Source organism: Chelonia mydas, chromosome 16 (assembly GCF_015237465.2).
Source record: "Chelonia mydas isolate rCheMyd1 chromosome 16, rCheMyd1.pri.v2, whole genome shotgun sequence".
In the NCBI taxonomy this organism is placed as follows: domain Eukaryota; kingdom Metazoa; phylum Chordata; order Testudines; family Cheloniidae; genus Chelonia; species Chelonia mydas.
Genome location: NC_057857.1, coordinates 1,619,029 through 1,640,079, shown reverse-complemented (window position 1 = coordinate 1,640,079; position 21,051 = coordinate 1,619,029). Strand labels below are relative to the sequence as shown.

Below are 21,051 nucleotides of genomic sequence, written 5' to 3'. Positions count from 1 at the left end.
ACTGAGATGTTGTGTGTCATGATCAGGATGAGGCAAGTCCAGATATGGGTGTAGAGCCTTGAGATCATGCTGGGCTGTCCTCAGCTCTCACCAGTTTTTGCTTTGCTTGCTCTCATTTGGACCAGATCCCTTGGACAGTCCTTAACTCTGTGTGAATGACCGGAGAGTTCTCCTGGGTTGAGATACCTTCGTTGAGGGATGGATAAGGGACTGCTGAGGGAGGGATAAGAAGCGGCTCTATAGTGGCCTAATGTGAGCACTGGCCCACTAAGAAAGCCCATACGGGAGACCATTGATCCAGAAGAGACAGTAGCATATGAATGGGTATTCCCCTTGAGAGGCTGACTATTTTGTTAAGATTTCTCAGCTTCTCTTGTCTTCCCTGAAATAAGGAACTTTGGAGAGGACAGTGACTGTTTCCACTAAGAGACTGGGAATGCACTGAGACTGTTAACTGACTCTTTCACAGAACTGTGGCTCTGCAGCATGCTAATCCATTCATGGTACAGTCTATGACTGCCTCTGAATGAGGCTTAGATAAGGAGGTGACCCAAGAAGAGATAGACATAGACCCCTTCTGAGAACTGATTTTAACACTACCAACACTTTCATAAACACTTTTAGCACAAGCTCTTGTACTGTCAGAGCACAACTTAGGAAGCGTCTGTGAGACTTCAAATTGGGATACAGAGATAGGCATCTTTCAAATCTATTGAACTCAGGCAGTCCCACTTGTTGATGGCAGCATAAAGTTCTCCATCTTGAATTTTGATTTCTTCATTAGCCTGTAGAGATACTCGATGGCAAAAACTGCTCTGTAAACTTATTTATTTATTTGTTTTTAATTAGGAGCAATATGGGGTAAGGTCTTGTTTCTGCTGAAAAGGAGGCAGTTTCAATTGCTTCAATTCAAAAGAGATCTAAGATGACTGTCTGCATACCCTAACTCCTCCTCTTCCTCAGCCAGAAGCCTTTAGGCTTGTGATTTATTTATGTACAGGCTGAAAGAGACCATTCTTGCAATGCTGTCCATGTACGTTAGCACTGCTTGTGAAAGTAGGTGGGGCACTTAGGATGTCTGATGACACGGTTGTTGTTTTTTATTTATTCTTGTTGGCCTGATGCCCCCAGTAGCTTTCATGCCCAAAAGAGGGGGCTGAGATTATGCCTGCCTAGTCCTGGATGCTTGTGAATGGGCCTGGATAGTAAAGATGCCACTCTTTCAGGTAAACATTTTTCACACTTAGAAACAACTAGCCCCTGATTACCAGGGGAAAAGCACATTTATCTTTGGTAGTGATACCAGGATAAATTTTGACTGGTGGACACTGAGGAACCTTATCGAATGGAGGCCATGGGAAGTTAGGGGTAAAAAGAAAGTTATTGTGGGCCAAGAGGATCCTCACTGTCTGCTGGTTCTTCCACATTTGGGTAGTTGTCCCTTTGATCACTCCATAGTCATCTGCTGGGGGAAGGAAGTAGAGGTGGTAGCAAGGCATGACAACCTGCAACAGAAGCTGGAAGCAATAACCAGAACAGTAGGGCCTGGTACCCCACAGCAGTTGATGGGAATGACAGCCCAAAAGCTAAGATACAGAAACCCACAGCAGCAGCTGAAGATGACAGCCCAATACTTTCTCAGTCTTTTAGATGTGGCAGGAAAATCCGAATTAGACACTATTAGACACTCAGGGCTGTATGAAGAGGGATCACAAGAATCATAGAATCTCAGGGGGAAGGGACCTCAGGAGGACATCTAGTCCACCCCCCGTAGGACTAATCCCCAACTAAATCATCGCAGCCAGGGCTTTGCCAAGCCTGACCCTGAAAACCTCTCAGGAAGGAGATTTCACCACCTCCGTAGGTAACGCATTCTAGTGCTTCACTACGCTCCTAGTGAAAAAGTTTTTCCTAATATCCAACTGTGACAGGGCAAGGCCAGATGGCTATAGTAAAGTAGTGGGAGACAGATATATTAGCCATAGGCTAAACAAATCCCTGTTACCAGGATACGCAAATGGCAGCTGCTCAGGTCAATTAAGACACCTGTGATGCCAATTAAGATCTTTCCAGAAAGCAGGGAAGACAGCTAGGTTGATTGGGACACCTGAAGCCAATCAGGGGCTGTCTGAAACTAGTTAAAAGCCTCCCAGTTAAGTCAGGTGGGGGCGTGTGTCAGGAGCTGGTGGAGGAAGCTGCACTGTGGGAGAAAACTGAGCAGTATAAACCCTATCAGGCACAAGGAAGGAGGCCCTGAGGTAAGGGTGAAGTAGATATTGAGGAAGTGGGGGCTGCTGTGGGCAAGTGGCCCAGGTAATGGCACGCGTCTTGTTTCCAAAAAGGTCAGCTAACATAACTGATACTATTAGGGTCCCTGGGCTGGAGCCCGGAGTAGAGGGCGAGCCCGGGCTCCCCCCCCCATTTTTCCCCCTGAATTAATCACGGAGACTGGGAGACAACAGACTGTGCAAGGGAGAGTAGCTTCTCCTCACCTCCCTTGCTGGCTTATGATGAAAATGGCGCAGTAGGCTGTGACTCTTGCCTCTAGAGAGAAAAGGGCTACGTGGAGGGTCACAGCGAGCCTCTGAGACTAGCGAAATCCGCCAGAAAGTGCAGGACCCATGAAGACAAGGACAGAGCTTTGTCACACAACCTAAACCTCCCCCACTGCAACTTGAGACCATTACTCCTCGTTCTGTCATCTGTTACCACTGAGAACAGTCTAGATCTATCCTCTTTGGAACCCCCTTTCAGGTAGTTGAAAGCAGCTATCAAATCCCCCCTCATTCTTCTCTTCCGCAGACTAAACAATCCCAGTTCCTTCAGCCTCTCATCCTAAATTGTGTGCTCCAGCCCCCTAATCATTTTTGTTGCCCTACGCTGGACTCTTTCCAATTTTTCCACATCCTTCTTGTAGTGTGGGGCCCAAAATTGGACACAGTACTCCCGATGAAGCCTCAACGATGCTGAATAGAGGGCAATGATCATGTTCCTCAGTCTGCTGGCAATGCCCCTACTTATACAGCCCAAAATGTCGTCAGCCTTCTTGGCAACAAGAGCACACTGTTGACTCATATCCAGCTTCTCGTCCACTGTAACCCCTAGGTCCTTTTCTGCAGCACTGATGCTGAGCCATTCAGTCCCTAGTGACTGGAACAGTGCATGGGATTCTTCCGTCCTAAGTGCAGGACTCTGCACTTGTCCTTCTTGAACCTCATCAGATTTCTTTTGGCCCAATCCTCTAATTTGTCTAGGGCCCTCTGTATCCTATCCCTACCCTCCAGCGTATCTATCACTCCTCCCAGTTTTGTGCAGTGAGGGTGCCATCCACACCATCCTCCAGATCATTAATCAAGATATTGAAGAAAACCGGCCCCAGGACCAATACTTGGGGGCACTCCGCTTGATGATGTATAACTATAGCTTGTCAGAGGCATCTGCAGACCTCATCATTACAGTTCAGAATACTCAATACCCTTTTACCTGAAAGTCTATTCTCTGCATGGTTTGATTTTATGTTTTTGGCTTTTTTGTGGGGGGGGGGGGGGGGTTAATATTTGAGTCTTTAGCTCTGATTCGGAGCATTGGCCTTCTCCTATAAGCAGAAAGAATTTCTTTTGTGGGATTGTGTGTATGGATACCTAGAGGAGACCGCACTTGTCTATGGCCTGGTCTTTCCTGCATTGATTTGCCATGCCGCACTGCGTGAAGATGAGCCGGGGAGCCCAGGCGCTGGTGGTTTATCCCCTCTGCTGCACTCTGTGAAGGTTGCTGAGGATACCTGTTCTGCTGCATTCTGCCTATTTATGTACTTTGAGGGAACAGATTCCACTTTGTGTCTGTCAGAGTATCTCCTAGGAGAAATCCCTTGAATCAGACTCTTCAGAAGAAGGGGATTGGGGGCTTTTTTCCTTTACGTTGGGGCGATTCAAGTGGTCTGAACACCTGTGAGACCTCTTTCTTATGCATCCCTTTGATCCTCTACCTCAGAAGCAGAGAGAGAAATTTCAGACTGATAGCCCCTAGAATGGGGTGAAGGGATCTTGGAGTTACTCTTTTGAATAGGTTTCTTGCCCTGAGAAAGGAGATTCAGACTGGAGGTTTGGGCTGGACTGCTCCAGAAGAGGGCTTCCTTGGGTCCCATGCTTTAAGGGAGATTCCTAGATGCTGACCTCACCCAGGGACCTCGGGCTGCAACCCTGGAAGGTCACAGGGAGTCCCTGGCCATTTGCTGCACTAGTGGACAGCGCTGGGCTGACATTGCTGGCAGTGAGTAGCTTTGATCCACTGCAAGGCTGAGTGGAGGGGCATGCTGTAGAATGAAGGGAAGGGCTGGGCCTGAGGACTCTTAGCAGGCTCTCCTCTCCCTGTCTCTGGATCCTTGTCAGTAGCTCCCTTCCTCCACAGTACTACAGGGAAGGCCAGGCTACAGTGGCTGCATGGAAAGCATCCCTGGCCCTTTGCTATTGTGCCTCAACCTACATGGGGAGAAGGGGGAGAGAGGGAGTGTCTTTTTGCTGGTCTCGGGGCTGCAGCTGTAGCTTGTACCAGGTCCAAGCTGAGCTGCTGCCACTGCTTCCCGGGTGCTCATCTGCTCAGGGAGGGAGGCTGCTGAAAACCCTGCCCAAGCCTGAGCACTTGAGAGAGGCCTGGGTCTCCACAGAAGAGGAACAGATTTCCATGCAGGCACTTGTCAGCGGGGTTGAGTGTCTGGCTTTCCCTCACTTTGCTTTCTCTGCCACGGTGCTCTCTGCATGAGTGAGCAGGGCATAGCAATCCCAGTGAGGAGAAAAGGAATCCTCTCTGCTGATAAAGGCAGACCCTGAGAGAATGGAGATTTTAAGCCTGCCCCCCTTTTTTTCTTATTCAAATTTGCTCTGCGGCAGGGAGGAGCTGGTCTGCTTGCCTGCAGCTGGGAGAGGCAGACAAAATTTACGCTGAAGTTTCTCAGATGTGGAGCCAGCCACACCTCTCCTGCCTCCGATCTGCCTCCAAGGATGCACAGAGCAAAGGACCCAATGTCAGGGATCTATGGATCTCATTATAAATAAGAAAGTGACAGATTTCAGATGTGCCTAAGATTCTCTTTAGGCACCTGTGATGAGGTTTTCCTTACACTCCTCATCAGCTTCTTTCCTTTGTCAAAATGGTCAGCACACCATGATTTATTCAGAAAGCAATGTTTCTGTCCAGAAGGCTGCTTTACCTGTCAGACATTCCTCTTTTACCCTGGCTTCTTGTTTGTACCTTCCTGCATAGCCATCACATATGAATGGAGTGTAAAGCACCCTGCTTTTTCTCAGATACTACCTGGCTATTCCACTGCACAGAGCCATTTAAATTGAACAAGGGTATTATCAGGTGAGGCTTGCCAGCATGGGCACATTCTCAATGATGGGACTCAGGATTATAATGCATTAATCCAATATGGGTGTAGGGTAATTAAGAACATATGATTGTTACAGTCAAATAGTGTGGACCATTTGCATGCTAATATTGAGAATGCTTTTCCAACAGTACTAGTGAAAGAGGGATTTTATCATTAGTCTCACAATACTTGTTTTTTTCCTTAAAGGCACGGGATTTTTTTCCTGATGTCACGTGATTATGCAAGAATCTCAGCATTCTTTCTTTTAAAAAAAGAAGACGTTTCTACCCTTTATGGTTTACAGAATAAAATCTTGAAAACATGAACTCTAAATTCTCGGAAACTAGAAGGCAAATAAAGAACCCAAACGTTTATTCTTTAAAAAAATCTCCTGATTTCTAAGCCAACCTCATGATTTGTTAGGGTCCAGCTCATTATTTTTGAATGCTTCAGATTGACATCTTTCCATCTGCTGATTGGGCAGAAAGGAACCACCTGATTCCAGTGTTACCAACTCACAGAAGTAAAGGAACTCTTCTCCCCTCCCCCCTTTTTCCAGTTTCGGTTGTGGTTACGAGGGTGAGAAAGAACCCAGGGCTTTAGTCATAAAGGTAACGTGTAATAAAAAATAACACTGCAAAACGACATGAGTACTTATTCCATACAACACAGTCATCTTGGGCGTTCAGAAGGTCGTTTTAATTTTAGATTCTTCTAATGTCCTGGATTATTATGCATCCTTAGATAACATAAGAGTGCCTACCTGTAAAATGGGATGGTTGGTAGAGTTTAATTAATTGCAGTTGTGGTTATTACATCTTCAGAGAGAATTACATTTTTTATGTCTACTGTTTAACCACCTTCTGAAAGGCCTTCAAGTTATAAGTTTAACCATAAAATGATTTTAAAAGTTAATATAACCATATTATACTCCTTTGGGGATGGGCAGGAGTTATTTCCATCAGATGATCTGGCATCTGGACGGTAGGCAACTAATTCAAAGTTGAGCTGGGGGCAACTGCTGCAAAGATTATATTCTTCATAAATCTTCTGCTACTTTCAACACTAATGCATACACCTCTCCCTGGGACATTTCTGTGGTGCCTAACAGCCTTGTAGGAGAGGAAGAAGGAGGAAAGCTGCAACTTCCAAACAATTTAGTAATCTCCTCTAATGCTCTAGCCATCCCCAAAGTACGGTTGCAGCAAGGCTCTTTCTTAAAGCAGTTAGTGGTCAACTTTGCACAAACAACACTCAAGAGATACCTGATCTTCATTGGTATGTAAGCATGAAGCAGCAAACTGTGCTGGTTAAATCAGTGGATCTGAATCTCTCTTAAAGCTCTCATTAAAATAATTAAAGTCTAGCAATTTCTTGAAAGTAGAAATATAGAGAGAAAGATTGGGGCAAATCTGTGTTGAGTCATCTCAGATTCTCACAAACACACAACACTCGGGTAAAAGTTGACCACGGATAAAATAATAATTTAAGAGCTGCTGATCATTTATTGGGTGGACTTTTACAAAAAATCTCTCTCTATATATACATACTGTTATAATAACTTAGCAAGTGAGTATGGTTGCAGTTGATGCTTGCACTCTCGTGGAATGGGCCCATACCCCATAGGTAGGGACCATCCCAATTGTTGATAGTACAGTGTAATGCACTCTGAGACCCACTTCAATTCTCTGGGTGGAGATGGCCTGCCCTTTAAGTCTCTCCGCTGTGGCCACAAATAGTCTAGGAAACTTCTGGAAGGGCTTCATCCTGTGTAGGTAGAAGGCTAGGGCCCTACAGACATCAAGGGAATGAAGCTGCTGCTTCTCCTTTGAGGCGTGTAGTTTGGGAAAGAAGGTTGGCAAATGTATGCAGGGGCAGGGAGTTGTATTGGCCCATGGTGGCCAGGCTCCAGCAAATTCAGGGCATGGGGTGCCTGGCTCCCGCAATGTTCAGGGCTGGGTCTCTCCCCCTCCCCCGAGTGTCCCTGCCAGCCCTAGCAGCAGGCGGCTGCTGCCTGCAGCTCCGAGCTACGCTCCCTTTCCGGCCTCAAGGGAGCAGCGGTGGGGGCAGGCTGAGGCGGCTGCTGCGCCTGCGGAGGGACGGGGGAGGAGGCGCCTGGCAGTCCACCCCCACTCCGGTCAGGCGACTCCAAGTTGACTCTGAGGGAGAGGGTGGGCTCATCCTGGCTGGACCTCCTGAGCAGCATGGGGGGGCTTGGGTGAGTGTCGTGCCGAGGAGGGGCCTCCCTCTCCCCCGGAGCTCACTGCTGCCAGCGGGGAGACGGCTGGGGGAAGTCCTCCTCTCTGGCCCCCCGTTGCAGTCCCAGGGCAACCTGCCTGCTGCACCCCAAACTCCTCATCCCCGGCCCAGCCCCATGCCCTGTATCATGTCCCGTACCCCAACCCTCTGTCCCAGCCCAGAGCCCACACCCAGCACCGAAACTCCCTCCCAGAGTGGGCACCCAGCATCCCAAACCCCTCCCACACCCAGCACACCAAACCCCCTCCTCCACCCCCAACCCCCTGTCCCAGCGAAGAGCCTGCACCCAAACGCCATTCCAGAGCCTGCACCTCTCCCGCACCCAAACTTCCTCCCAGACTCTACACCCCAAACCCCCTCCCAGAGCTTTAGGCAGATGTGTGGAGCGGGGCGGGACATGGACCCATTCTGGGCACCACCAAAAGTCATACAAACCTGCCACTCCTGAACGTCTGGGCTGATTGACGTGGGAGCGGGAAACCACTTTTGATAGAAGTTTGGGATGCAAGTGCAGTGAAACTTGATCCTTACGAAACGTGGTGAAAGAAGGGGGTGCCATCATGGCTCCCAGTTCACCAACCCGCCTTTCAGAGGTGACAGCCATTAGAAAGGCAACCTTCATGGAAAGAAGAGAAAGGGAGCAGGAGGCCATGGATTCAAAGGGAGAATTCATTAATGACATAAGGACTAAGCTGAGGTCCCACTGAGCAGTGATAGGTGGGATGGGTGGGTATTTACATATAAGATCATTCCAGAACCAGGCAGTCAAAGGGAGGTTAAAACTGAATGACCCTCCACTGGATGGCGGAAAGCATTAATAGCTGCTGCATTCACCCTGATGAAGCTGAGAACAAGTCCCAATGTCTTCAGATAGAGGAAACTGTCCAACAGCATCTGGATACCAACAGTCTTGGGGGCAAGACCTTTCTGTTGGGCCCAAGAGGCAAAGCACACCCATGTATCTTGGTAGGATCATCTCATGGAGTCCTTCCTGCTATTGGAGAGGACCTCTCGTACTGCTGACAAACATTCTCTAACTAATGGAGGTGTCCATCCAAAAACCAGGTTGTCAGATGAAGCGTCTGTGGATCAGGGTATCTGAGTCTGCGATTGTGTTGTGTGAGCAGTTCTGGGAACGTCGGGAGTAGGAGTGAAGGATGTTTCGACATGCAGAGGAAACCGGAACTGGTGAGGCCAGAATGGAACAATCAGGATCACTGTTGCCCTCTCCCATCAGAGTTAGTGAAAGACGCGTGGCATGAATGGTAGAGGAGGAAAGGCACAGTTGACCTGGTCCAACCAGTCAAAGACTAGGGCGTCACCCCGCAAATGGGCACCAAGTCCTCCCTTTGAGCTGTACTGAATGCACTTAGAAAAGGAGTACTTGTGGCACCTTAGAGACTAACCAATTTATCTGAGCATAAGCTTTCGTGAGCTACAGCTCACTTCATCGGATGCATCAAATGCACTTGGTGTTAGTGTGAGATGTAAAGAGGTCCCTGATTGGAATTCACCATGAACCAAAAACATCTGCAATTACCATGTGGTCGGTTGCAAAGTTCCTGCTAAGAACATTGGCCATCATGTCCTGGGTCCCTGACAGGTAGGCCACCAACAAGAGGATACAGTGTGCAATGCACCATTTCCAGAGACACACAGTTTTTGCACACAGTGCTGGGGACCTTGTGGCTCCTTTCTTGTTTACGTAGTAAACCGCAGTGGTATTCTCCAACATGACAAGCAAGCTCGCTGATCAGTTCCTGAAATTGACGATAGACGACACAGCTGCATTCAGGGATGACAAGGGGAACCTCTCCAGATTCGCTGGTACTTCTGGAGCCAGGCTGACCGGATGATGCATCCAGCCCCGCTTCCGAATGTCTACTTGACAAAGGACAGGGTGATGAAACAAGGGATTCCTCCTGGGTTGAGCAAGATGGTTCTGAAGGTGAATTTTGGGGCCACGAGCTCCAATATGGCCAACCTGGTTAATCCTCCTGTTGCTGCAGCTATACCAATGGCTCCTGGAGTGAGTGGATAACATGATTTTGGTAATTAATTGATCTTTAAATATTCACGGTAAATAGGCCCAATGGCCTGTGATAGGATGTTAGATGGGGTGGGATCTGAGTTACTACAGAAAATTATTTCCTGGGTATCTGGCTGGTGAATCTTGTCCATATGCTCAGGGTTTAGCCGATACCCATATTTGGGGTCGGGAAGGAATTTTCCTCCAGGGCAGATTGGAAGAGGCCCTGGAGGTTTTTCGCCTTCCTCTGTAGCATGGGGCACGGGTCACTTGCTGGAGGTTCCTTTGCTCCTTGAAGTCTTTAAACCATGATTTGAGGACTTCAATAGCTCAGACATAGGTGAGAGGTTTTTCGCAGGAGTGGGTGGGTGAGATTCTGTGGCCTGCGTTGTGCAGGAGGTCGGACTAGATGATCATAATGGTCTCTTCTGACCTAAATATCTATGAATCTATAAGACAAAGGAGGGCACTGCCACAGTGCCATCGGAACGCTCTGGTAAGCATGCCTTTAGAATGGAAGTGGCAGATCATACTCAGAGGAACCAGAGTCCTGTACAAACGGGGGTGCCAACAGGACCAATGGAACAGGGTGTGCTGTAGGAACATGACCAGAGGGAAGCAGATTCAACACAGGAGAGGGAGCACTCTTAGCAGGTGAATGGACTGGAACACATGGAGACCTCATCCAATCCAGGGCAAACTGTTCATGAAACCTAGGAGTACGTCCAATTATCCCTGGGGTTAACAGCACCCAGTCCATGGATGGACCCAGGGCTGGTAAGGGGGTCTGCCTCAGTGCTAAGAATTCATGCTGTGTCTGCGGTGCCAATGCAGAAGGGGTGCATTGTTTGGGGACCGATATATCCAGTGAATGATAAAACTTCTTCTCGCTCTTGTGGGCCTTGGGATGTGCTCCTCCTCTGTGACCGGAACTTATGGATGGTACAGCCTCTTCCTTGGATCTGAAGGAAGACTTACTGCCATGCTTATGCGCATGCTTCCATGTTTCACAGCTAGGTCCGGGCAAGGGGTCCATAGCACTGGCACCAGTGGATCCATACTGGGACCCCGCAGTAGGAGGTGCACTCCTGGACTGCTCAGGCCAATGTACAGGGGTGGGTTCTCTGGCCATGATCTGACTATGGCCTCATGGCTACATCCATGAGGTGAAGCTTAAGGCATAGGGCCTGGTCTTCCCGGGTACAGGCAAGAAAGGAGAGGCAGATATTGCACCTGGACATGATGTGGGTGAGAGGTGGAGAATTCCCCCAACCTCCCAAATAGCTGTACAGTTAGTGGGGTGCTCATGGGAGCTTAGAGCCAATTTTCAGGCAATGACATTGTAATTTTGTTTTCCAGATGGCAGTTCTTGCCTAGTATTCAGGCTCTATTAATATTATTCATATAAACTACTCCACAGAGTTGGAACAGAGCTACTGAAGTGTCCACTGGAGAGGAGAAGAAAGAAAAAACACTACTGTAGAGAACCATGCTACTGTACACAATATTAAAAAGGAGATGCCTTCAGAGCCCAGTGTATTAAGTCATCTCTTTATTAAGTCCCTGACTAATTAAACAATCCTCTTGTCAAAGGGGATAATCATTGTTTGTGTGACTAAGGCTCTGTAAATATAATGGGATAATCTGCCTCTCTCTCTTTTCTCCAGTTCCTCTAAACAGCTGGGTGATGCGCTCCCTGCCCTACAGGAAACCTCCACTCATCTGTCATTCTTCTCTGTCCAGCAGATCACTGCTACTCCAAGCAGCATCAGAAGCCAAGCTGAAGACAATAACACCTCAGATACACAAGCAATCAATCTGTTACCAAGCCACTAAAGAGTTCCGCAGTCTTTGAGTTGCTGAGAGAACAATTAGCAGGAAAGAAGATGTGGTTCCTGTAAAGGGAACACAATGAAGGCTGCGTTGATCTACAGATTGCAAGGGAGAGTGCTGAAATACAAGCATTTCCATTAAATGCTTTTGACTTCATCATCAAGGAGTAGGAAAGAAGTTTAAAATGATAAAAGCAAAAGCCTTTATATAAGATGGCACCAGACTCACTGTTCCACCTGCATGACCGTCTGTTACAACTTTACAGATCACTAGCCAACAATTAAAGACTTAAAGAGCCAAATTTTCAAAGATGATCTCCAATTCTGGGAGCCCAGTTTCAGTCATCACAAACTTAATTTTCAGAGGTGTTCATTTTCCACAATTCCAATTGGCTTTACCAGGAACTGTGGGTATCCAGCACCGCTGAAAAACAGGCCCCATTTTACATTACTCAAAATTACAGATCATTTTTGGAAACGTGAGCCTTTTTAAAAGTTAAAGTACTTTCTTGCAACCTGAAAGTTTAAAGATTTGCCAACATGCACTTCATACCACATTGCTTACATATGGCAGAGTAATTCCCTCTTCAGCAAATCCTGTGAAAATTCTGCCTTTGGTTACGCCTGCTGAGAGAATCCATGGACTTCCAGCTGTCACAGTTCAATTTTTTCAGATATAGAAATAATAATGTCAACAGCCATTAGTTGTCCTAGTTAAAGGCATTCATGGAAGTTTCTGTTTGTCTATTGCACTATACCAAGATAATAACCTAAAGAGCAAGACAGGTTAAGAGTTTCGTGTAAGAAATTTAAGTATACAAGTATTTGGAATTTGAAAATCCAGACTTGGTATTCCAAAAACAAAATGACATCACTTTTAAAATATGCAGCCTTTGCACAATTCCTACCTCCAGAGTCTTGGGGAATGAGAGTCTGGGATTCAAAACAGGGATGGAGAGCCCTCTTTTGAATCCCAGACTCTCATTCCCAAGGCTCCGGAGATAGGAATTGTGCAAAGGCTGCATATTTCTTTCTTAAAGCTAACTTCTGATCACGCCTAGCTGGCTGCAGCAGAACTCACAAGAGTGTAGTATCGATGACAACATATGTCTCTGTTAGCAATCAGAACAGTTTCATATGAAACCAGAAAATACATCAAATCCCATGTCTTCAGGTTTTATTACAGCAAAAGAGCCAAAACTTCTTTGTGAGAAGTAAACGGAGAGCAGGGGGGAGATCAATTAGTATGTGAAGAGATGATCAAAACACCCTGGAGTGAGCAAAACAAAAATGATCCATGAGGCTCTCAAGCTGGGCAACATACGACAAGTAAGTCACTGATGAGGTCTGATCTAGCATTTATGTGGGATACAAGGGAAATTAGATGATAAAGACCAAAGGAGGCACACTAGACACATAAAAGCCCTCATTAGCATTCTAGGAAATATCAAAAACAGACTTAGAAGCTAAGACCTCATCTACACTTACAATTTAGATTAATACAACTACATTGCTCAGGTGTGTGTGCCATAGCTATGCCAACCTAAACCCTGGTGTAGATGCAACTCGGTCAATGGAAGAATGCTTTCCTCAATCTAGCTACTGCCACCTGGGGAGGTGGATTACTTACAACAACTGAAAAACTCCTTCTGTCACTGCAGGAAATGTCTACACCAGGGGTCTGCTGGCGGGCCGGGCCGGTTTGTTTATCTGAAGCGTCTGCAGGCACGGAGCCCTGCAGCTCCCACTGGCCAACGGGAGAGCTGCAGGAAGCGGCGCGGGCTGAGGGACATGCTAGCCACTGCTTCCCACAGCTCCCATTGGCCGGGAACAGCTACGGGGCTCCGTGCCTGCGGACGCTCCAGATAAACAAACCGGCCCGGCCTGCCAGCACCTTTACTCTGACGGGCTGAGTGCCAAAGGTTGCCAATCCCTGATCTACACGATAGTGCTACAGTGCGGTAGCTGTGCCACTGTAGCACACATAGTGTAGTCATGGCCTAAGAAGCTGGAAGAGAAAGGTTCAGTGCAAGTGGGCAGCTAATTCTTTCTGCATCTGAGCAGCTCTATACTCATGACAGACAAGTTTCAAAGAAAAGGAGGACTTGTGGCACCTTAGAGACGAACCAATTTATTTGAGCATAAGCTTTCGTGAGCTACAGCTCACTTCATCGGATGCATTCAGTGGAAAATACAGTGAGGAGATTTATATACACACAGAACATGAAAAAATGGGTGTTTATCATGCACACTGTAAGGAGAGTGATCACTTAAGATGAGCTATTACCAGCAGGAGAGTGGGGGGGAGGGGAGAAAACCTTTTGTAGTTTTCTAGTTCACCACAAAAGGTTTTCTTCCACCCCCCCCCCCCCCCCCCCCCACTCTCCTGCTGGTAATAGCTCATCTTAAGTGATCACTCTCCTTACAGTGTGCATGATAAACACCCATTTTTTCATGTTCTGTGTGTATATAAATCTCCTCACTGTATTTTCCACTGAATGCATCCGATGAAGTGAGCTGTAGCTCACGAAAGCTTATGCTCAAATAAATTGTTTCGTCTCTAAGGTGCAACAAGTCCTCCTTTTCTTTTTGCGAATACAGACTAACATGGCTGCTACTCTGAAAAAAGTTTCAAAGAGCCACCCCTGTACTCTGCCAAGCAAACTATGCACCTGTTTTATCTCCAGAGGCTGAGGGCTTGGCTACACTTGCGAGTTACCGCGTAATAAAGGAGCCCCAGGAGCACTAGTTCACTACGCGTCCACACTGGCAAGGCACGTAGAGCGCTCTGACTCCGCGGCTACAGTGCTGCTGGTACTCCACCTCGGCGAGTGGAATAATGTTTGCTGCACCTTGGCTACAACGCCCAGGAGTCAGTGTGAACGAGGTGTTGCATTACTGCGCTCTGATTGGCCTCTGGAAACGTCCCATAATCCCCTTAAGTCAAGTGGCCACTCTTGTCATTGTTTTTGAATCACTGTAGGAATGCGGATGTGCCCTTTCAAAGCTCCGTTTCTGACAGCCAGCATGCTTTTCTGCTCCGAGACCAAGCAACCATTACTGTGGAATGCTGTGTGTAAGAAAGAGAGGTGGGGGAGGGAAGGGTGGGTCTGCTGCTGTCTGAACTTACAAGACAGCATGCTGACATGCTCACAGCCCCCCCAAAACCCACTCTCTCTCCCCCCACATACACACAACACACTCCCTGTCACACTCCACTCCACCCCACCCCACCCCCATTTGAAAAGCATGTTGCAGTCACTTGTATGCTGGGATAGCTGCCCATAATGCACCGTTCCCAATGCCGCTGCAAGTGCCACAAATGTGGCCACGCCAGTGCACTTGAAGCTGTCAGTGTGGACAGATTGCAGCACTTTCCCTACTGCGCTCTATGAAGGCTGGTTTAACTCAAAGAGCTCTACATCTGCAAGTGTAGCCCTGCCCTGAGTCTGTGATTAGAGCACTAATCTGAAGGGTAAGGCAATAGAGGGAGAAAACCTTATCCTGCAACAGATCCACTGATGCCAATATATCACCAGAAGGACGAGTAAGAGCTATCCAAGCCACCTGACAGTTAGGATGCTGTCACACAGAGCCCCATTTGTGGTTCACTACTCTTTATCAGCAACTCTTTGTCTGACCAGGCTGGTCGTCAGGCAAAGAAAATGAAGGTATCTTTACTTAAAAAGTAAACAAAGCCATCAACCTAGTGAGTGGGGGAGTAAGCCTCTGACACACTGGCAATGAATATCATTGTAAAATGTATGTATTAACACTCTATGAGGAATTATGAATGCTCACTGATATTATGCTTAAAGTCTGTGACCAAACACACACAGAAGCAGGTTTTCCCCCAGACTTGAGGAAAGGGAACTATCTACCTGTCTCCAATGTAAAATAAGCATTTTGGAATCAAAACTATGGAAGTCCAATTTACATATGAATCAGCAGGGGGTGGAAATTCCACAGGAAGAAAAACAGCATGAGGTCATCCTGCATCTTGAAACAGGGTCAACGAACTCAGAGACATACGAAGAAACAAAGAGCCATGTTGGATCTTTCACATAGGGAGACAATGGAAACCAGCACCCTGTACTTTTGTGGAAGGTACTGTCTCAGAGAAAGTCAGCAATGGCTGAAGAAGAAAGATTGGTAAGCAGAGACCCTAGTTTTCCGTGATAAAAAAACCCACAACATTTTTTGATTAAAAAAAACCATAAAAATCTGTGTTTTCCCCCAATTAAAATGGAATGCTGAATTTTAGTTTCCCTGGCCACAATATAGATAGGTATCTGTTGAACATAATGTTTTACTGATATATTTACAATTTTTAAGCTGACAGCCAGAGCGCCCATCCATTCTCCTGATTATCTGAATTTCTGATTATCTGATCTGACCCCATTCCCAACGATATTGGATAATTGGGGATCCACTGTATATGTCTTTATTTTTTCACAAAACGTAAAAACTAAAGATTCTTTGTAAAAATGAAAATTCTGCATTTTTCCACGGCAAACGGATTTCTAGGATCCCTGTTGGTAAGAAATCTACCTTGAACAAAGACTGTAGCTTGTTAAGATAGGTCTTAGCCATTAGAAAGCCTATATTTATTTTTATTTGGCTGTAATCATTTTTATCTTTATCCCTTGTACTTGAACTCACTTAAAACCTCTCTTTTTATGTTGTTAAACTTATTTTACTTTTAATCTAAAGCAACCCAGTGCTATGTTTCAACTGAAGTGATTGTTAGCTCCAATTAAAGTAATAAGTGATGCTTTTGTCTCTTTAAAGGAGCAATGAACCTTCTTCAGGGCGGACGGACTGGGGAAAACTAGTATGGGAGTGTGTTTGAGTCAGCTTGCAAGTAGTAACAAGGTTGGTGGAGGTTAGGGTGGGGCTCTTGTGTTATAGGCACACTGCAGGGGTCAAGGTGTGGAATCGGGGCTCCACAGCATACAGACACTCAGGGTATGTCTGCACTGCAATTAGACACTCATGGCTAGCCCATGCCAGCTGACTCTGGCTCGTGGGGCTCAAGCTGTGGGGCTGTTTCATTGCTATGTAGACTGACTGCAGCCCAGGCTTTAGGACCCTGCAAGGTGAGAGGGTCCCAGAGCTCAGGCTACAGCCCGAGCCCGGAAGTCTACACTGTAATGAAACAGCCGCACATCCTGAGCCCCGCGCCCCCGAGTCAGTGCTGTGGATTTTTCTTTGCAATGTATACATACCCGTAGGGAACTGCATGCTTGTCCGCTGGCTGTTAATGTCCGGGCTATAAGACACTGCAGCAGAGCATTTAAGCACCCAGAGTTAAAGGGCAGGCAGTAACACAACCTCTCACTGGTGTAAAGTTGAACCCCAAAATGTCACAGATGCATTAAATCCACTTCTAGTACGGATCCTAAGAGCGTCACTGCCTCTCCACACTGGCAGTCTCCATGATTTAACACAAGAGAACCCTATGAGCCAGAAATTCAGATGGGGATGCTTCTCTTCTACATAAGAACATAAGAATGGCCACACTGGGTCAGACCAATAGTACATCTAGCCCAGTATCCTGTCTTCTGACACTGGCCAGTGCCAGTTGCTTCAGAGGGAATAAACAGCACAGGACAATTTTGAGTGATCCATCCCATCATCCAGTCCCAACTTCTGGCAGTCAGATGCTTAGGGACACCTCAAGCATGAGGTTGCATCCCTGACCATCTTGGCTAATAGCTCTTGATGGACCTATCCTCCATGAACTTACCTAATTCTTTTTTGAGCTCAGTTATATTTCTGGCCTTCACAGCATCCTTGGCAATGAGTTCCATAGGCGTACTGCATGTTGTGTGAAGAAGTACTTCCTTTTGTTTCTTTTAAACCTGCTGCCTGTTAATTTCATTGGATGACCCCTGGCTCTTCTGCTATGTGAAGGCGTAAATAACACTACCCCAGTCACTTTCTCCACATCATTCATGATTTTATTATCATATCCCCCTCTTAGTCATCTCTTGTCTAAGATGAACAGCCAGAGTCTTTTTAATCTCTGCTCATATGAAAGCTGTTCCATACCTCAAATCATTTTTGTTGCCCTTCTCTGTACCTTTTCCACTTCTAATCTATCTTTTTTGAAATGAGTTGACCAGAACTGCACGCAGCATTCAAGGTGTGGGTATACCAGGGATTTATACTGTCGCATTATGCTGGGATACAGCACAGATGTGCCTTTTACTGAAGGCAAGGTGAAGTCCAGGAGGAAATACGTACAGTGGAAAAGTCTGTGTTTTACTTTCCATCTGGTCCAGGGCTGCTGCAGGAAAAATTGCAGAAGTATTGTAAATGTTTTTATTTTAGTATATCATCAAGAGAGAAATTATAGTGCTATGCTTCAATTAGTAAATGCTCCTCATCTCAATCCAAGTTAAACTCAACAAGTATAAGGGAGACATCCCAAAAGAAATCTACCAAAGAAAAGCCAACATGATGTGATCCTAAGGTACTATAATTACAAAAATGTCCATATTTTTAACAAAGCAGCCTATATGAAATTAGCCTTAAGGCTTTTCTTCCTGCTTTCTCCCTTTTCTGTTTTTCTCTCCCCTCCTTTATACCCCCGCCCCAGCCTCATCGTTGCAGCCAAGTTTTAAACAATACACATGGAAAAGCAGCTTTCAATCTGTTCCTGGAATGGCTAACTTAATGAGGCCACATGGCACCCCAGGGTACTCTGGAGGGAAGGGTTCGAAATACTTATTAGTGCAGGCTGTACTGCTTTAAATAAATGTAAAAATATTTCAAACTGACTAGTGTGTCAGCTTCTTCCCCCCTGCTGCCCAAAGAAAAGAGCATCCATATTATTTAAAGAATGAAGCAGTTATGGAAAAATAGAGAGATCCATTTTCCTCTCCAAATTTAAAGATTTATGGAACAATACAAATCTCTCGCAAAAAGCAGAAGACTTTTGCAAGTATCAAAATGCTCAAAAAACTGTTGCCTAAACAAATACCGGTTTTTCCTGAGGTATATTTTCCAGATGGTAAGAAATCAAAGTTCATTTCAAATTACAACAGATTATAAACAAACAGACTTGGATTCATCCCAAACTGCATATATTAAATGTGTTTGGCCCCACTGAGTTCAAATTCTATGTGGCAGACTGAAGGAGATGCCAATCTTGGGAAAACTCTACACGCGAACAGAAACGTCAGGTTATGGCTTCCTTCTTGAGCAAAGCAGAAAGACATGCTCTCCCATTTGAGGGTGTAACAGACCCCAGTGTTTTGCACCCTTTTTCTCAGAAAAAGAAGTTACATCTATTTATAATTTACATTGTCCTCTATATTACCATAAATACTGAAGGCTACTGGTGCTGCTGATATCAGTAATACGAAAATTGCTTTTCCAAAAAAATTTGGTTTGATTGCTGAAAGGAGAAATTTTCCTTACCTGTAATAGCTGTAAGTATAATATCATATATGTAATATGAGTTAAGTATTATTACATATTTTAAAACTATGTTAAAATGCTATTAAAGTTGCAATTCAAGGATGCAAAAGTTGAGAAATATGCCTGTGCGACCTTAACTTTCATCCCTTGGGCATATGATATAGTCTTTAATTATATGATCACATATAGTTTTTTTGTACAGAGTCTTGCCTCATTCAGTGCACAAGCAGTAGCAGAACAAAATGCAATACGATTCTTCTACACATGGTTCTCTTGCAACAGCAGAACCTACTGTATAGGCAACAAATGAAACAGAAATCTGGGTGGACTTTCAAAGGCAGGGGTTGGCAACCTTTGGCATCCAGCCCGTCAGGGTAAAGCCGCTGGCGGGTCGGGCCAGTTTGTTTATCTGCAGCGTCTGCAGGCACGGAGCCTCACAGCTCCCAATGGCCGTGGTTCGCCGTTCCCAGCCAATGCTTCCCGCAGCTGCCAATGACCAAGAATGGCAAACCGTGGACAGTGGGAGCTGTGGGGCTCTGTGCCTGCGGACGCTCCAGATAAACAAACCAGACCGGCCCGCCAGAGGCTTTACCCTAACGGGTCGGGTGCCAAAGGTTGCCGACCCCTGTTCTAAGTCTTAAGTCTCTTTCCAGTAAATGCTCTGAAACCTTTTCACGTTAACCCTGTGAATAAGGTCCTCCCCTGGAGACGCATATAGGCTTGGGGACAATGTTGCCTCATTACCACCTGAAGAGTGTAGCACCAACTTATCTTTGCAAAAACTTGCAGAAGGTGCAATGTCACTAAGCTCACTCACTCTACAAGCTGCTCATCACAAAAATGGCCTGTCATGTAAAAAGCTAGAGTCTGTTTTATAGTAGGGGTTTCGTTAAGCACACACAACAACAGCCAAAGTGATACGTTAGAAACATTTAACTACCATCTATTGCACAGAAATATCATTTTGACTATGGATAAAAATTTTTGATTAGATCTGAATTTTTTAAAAATTAGGAAATATATTTTGTTACCCATCTGTGCATAACATGCTACAGAGCTTGTTTATGACCATTTTCACACATCTACAATTTTCCAGGATTATCGTTACTGTAGAAGAACAGTAATATTTGACAATCTCCATCCTCAGCTATATTTCACATATCGTATTAGCAAACAAGATTTTTTTTAAAATGCACTTTCATACTCAATATACTTTGGATAGTGCTCTTATATAATTACTGTTTGACACCATCCAGAAACACTCAGAAGACTTCTCATTTGAACCTTGAGTCACCAATACAAAAGGTTCACTGAAAAATGAAACACTAAACCAGAACTTTTAAATAGGCACTTAAATTAGGAAATCAGTTCTATAAACGTAAAGCATCTGAAAAGTCAATTTATTATTGATAAATACAGGCCTGCCAATTACAAAATTCACAGTCTCCAAATTGGAGGCATCTGTATTCCAAAGTTACATCAAAACCCTGACTGCATCACTCTGGAATTTAACTCCTTAAGATGCAAACAGAAATACCCTTAGCTGCAATTTATAAAGAATAACAAAGTGTTTAAAAATCTTATTTCTGAACAAAAATTCTGTACAGTAACTCCCCATTTAACGTTGTAGTTATGTTCCTGAAAAATGCAACTTTAAGTGAAACAATGTTAAACGAATCAAATTTTCTCATAAGATTTAATGTAAATGCAGGAGGTTAGGTTCCAAGGAAATTTTTGGGGAGCAGACAAAAGGCATTATATACTGTACAGTACTGTACTGTGTTTGGGAAGTGCCCCTGGCTTACCCCACATAGGCACAGCCCGCTGCAGGCAAGGACGCTAGGAAGCACCTTCGCAGCAGCTGTGACAGCTTACCCAGAGAAGAACAGGAGCTGACTTTGCCGGGGGATGCTTCAGGCCTGTCTCTTCCCGTCCCCGCTCCACTCCAGACCCACCTCTTCCCACCCCCGCTCCACTCCAGACCCACCTCTTCCCACCCCCACTCCACTCCAGCCCACCTCTTCCCACCCCCACTCCACTCCAGCCCACCTCTTCCCACCCCCACTCCACCTCCTCTCCGGAGCACACCGCATCCCCGCTCCTTCCTCCCACCCCGAAAGTCCTAAGCGCTGCCA

The 21,051-nt window shown here is 45.9% G+C and overlaps 1 protein-coding gene across 8 annotated transcripts in view; it reads right to left on the bottom strand.

Annotated features, from left to right (window-relative positions):
* EXD3 (exonuclease 3'-5' domain containing 3) overlaps positions 1-21,051 on the bottom strand; it is a 523,135-nt gene that overhangs the window by 456,842 nt on the left and 45,242 nt on the right. The gene's annotated exons all lie outside the window — the stretch shown is intronic.